The sequence below is a fragment of the Tenrec ecaudatus genome, chromosome X (genome assembly GCF_050624435.1).
Source record: "Tenrec ecaudatus isolate mTenEca1 chromosome X, mTenEca1.hap1, whole genome shotgun sequence".
NCBI classification, from domain to species: Eukaryota; Metazoa; Chordata; class Mammalia; order Afrosoricida; family Tenrecidae; genus Tenrec; species Tenrec ecaudatus.
This window is the reverse complement of record NC_134548.1, coordinates 11,924,927-11,926,993: the sequence shown is the minus strand read 5'-3', so window position 1 is coordinate 11,926,993 and position 2,067 is coordinate 11,924,927. Positions and strand designations below refer to the sequence as shown.

General features: G+C 44.9%; 1 pseudogene; it reads left to right on the top strand.

Moving 5' to 3' along the window:
- The first annotated feature begins 468 nt into the window (after positions 1–468).
- On the top strand, positions 469–1,086 carry LOC142433166 (ADP-ribosylation factor-like protein 6-interacting protein 1 pseudogene; annotated as a pseudogene).
- The last annotated feature ends 981 nt before the right edge of the window (positions 1,087–2,067 follow it).

The window sequence follows — 2,067 nt, the reverse complement described above, 5'->3', positions numbered from 1 at the left end:
ATTATCAGTATCTTTATACATCCATTCTTTGAAAGTCTGTAGATGAATATCTGAGAATGATTACAGCAGGAGAGTACATGCTACAACACTAGCATGCGTATAACTAAGGCTAAGATATACCACAAAAGAAAGCAAAACCAACCAACCACATGGTCATAAATGAGAACTCTGGTCTAAGTCAGGACTACCTGTAAATCTGGCTTGAACTTTCCAGGCACTTTCTAATCTACATGTCTCATTAATTTTGCAGACATATACTCTAAACAGTCTCTAGGGGATGCAAACGGTTTACACTACTACTAACCGAACAGTTGGCAGTTCCAACTCACCCAGTGTTGCTTCAGAAGAAAGGCCTGGTGACAGGTTTCTGTAAAAATCACAGCCAAGGCTAGGGTTGCCTAAAGGGCTTGAGGCAGGGAGGTTAGTTGAGAGGATGGCCTAAGCTCACAGAGACGGCACTTAGGGACGATGGCCGAGGGTAATAATGGCAGCGGCAACCTGCTGGCTGCAGAGACCGCAAATCTGGAAGAACAACTGCTCAGATGGGGAGAAGTGATATTGATGGCAAAGTTCTCCAGTGGGAAAGAGCCTGGTTTCCCACTGCCATCATGGTATTTCTGATGATCTACTATCTAGATCCATCCGTTCTGTCCGGTGTTTCCTCTTTTGTTATGTTTTTGTGCTTGGCTGACTACCTTGCTCCCATTCTAGCGCCTAGAATTTGGGGCTCCAATCAATCGACCATGGAGCAGCAGCAACGATACCCTGACATTTGCAGCAACCTAGTGAAAACCCGACGCAGAGCCGTGGGCTGGTGGAAACGCCTTTTTAAGCTAAAGGAAGAAAAGCCTAAAATGTACTTCCTGACCATGATCGTTGCTCTTGCTGCTATTGCTTGGGTGGGACAGCAAGTCCACAGCTTTTCTCACCTACCTGATTGTGACTTTCACTCTGTTGCTTCCTGGACTGAATCAACATGGAATCATTTCAAAGCACATTGGGATGGCCAAGAGAGAGGTCAACAAGCTTCTCAAACTGAAAGAAAAGAAGGATGAAGAATATATCTGCTGTCTTCAGTGTGATTAATGGTGTGTGTGTGGTCCCCGGGAACAGTTTCTCCTGTGTGCTCCCTCTTTCTGCCCTTAGTTAATAGATACCCAAGACTGGCCAAGCCAGGCTTTGTGCATGGTGTTTCTTTTGTCCAGTGGAGCCGAGTGCTTTCTCGTCATTTGATCTAATACATATGGACACTCACTAGAGTACTGACTTGTTTGTATTTTTCTCACCCATGGGCAATTGAATTTTTATTTGGGGGCAATCTCCTTTAAAGTAATATAGTGGTGACCTTTATCCCTAGTGTCCCTATAGTTACCAGTGACTCTTGATAATTGTTCAAGTCTGTCTTTGCAGAGCTGGATACAAGCTCCTGGTCTGTGGCTACAGGAGGTTAGTTCTGCTGTCTGCTACCAAGAATGGCTGGCTTCACAGATCCAGAGACCCATTGATTTTGCTACCTCTGATGAAGAGACCAGTTATGACTCATTCCTCATTCTGTTTCATTACCATGGAGGGAGAATCCACACAGGATCCAATGAAAGGTGTTTCCACACCCCAGGGATCTGTTGGTTTGTCCCTTGAACAAAACTTGGCAATTTGTTGGCAACATTAAGCTTTTTCTCTGGTAGAGGGAGAGCATTTGTTCCCTCCCTCTTAGACTCGAAATCATGAGAGCTTTATCAATGGCAGACTTCCAACAGATAGACTTAAGGATTTTTTAACATAATTTTCATTGCATTTTTTAGCTTACTGCTATAGTTTATTGTGCCAGCCTGGCCGATAAACACAAGTAGGATTAACTGAAGGGCAGAGGGATAAATGGCTCGGTGAGCCTCACCTTGCTTGTTCTGTGCCTCAGTTTAAAGGGGTATACTACCTGTGGGATGCCTAGCCTGTGGACTGTGTCGCTGTAAGTTGAGGTCCCTTTAAGCCCACACGATTGGAATGTTCATCTCTGGAGCTGGGGACTGACAGTTGATGACAGTTGGGGACCTGCCTTACTGTTTGCTG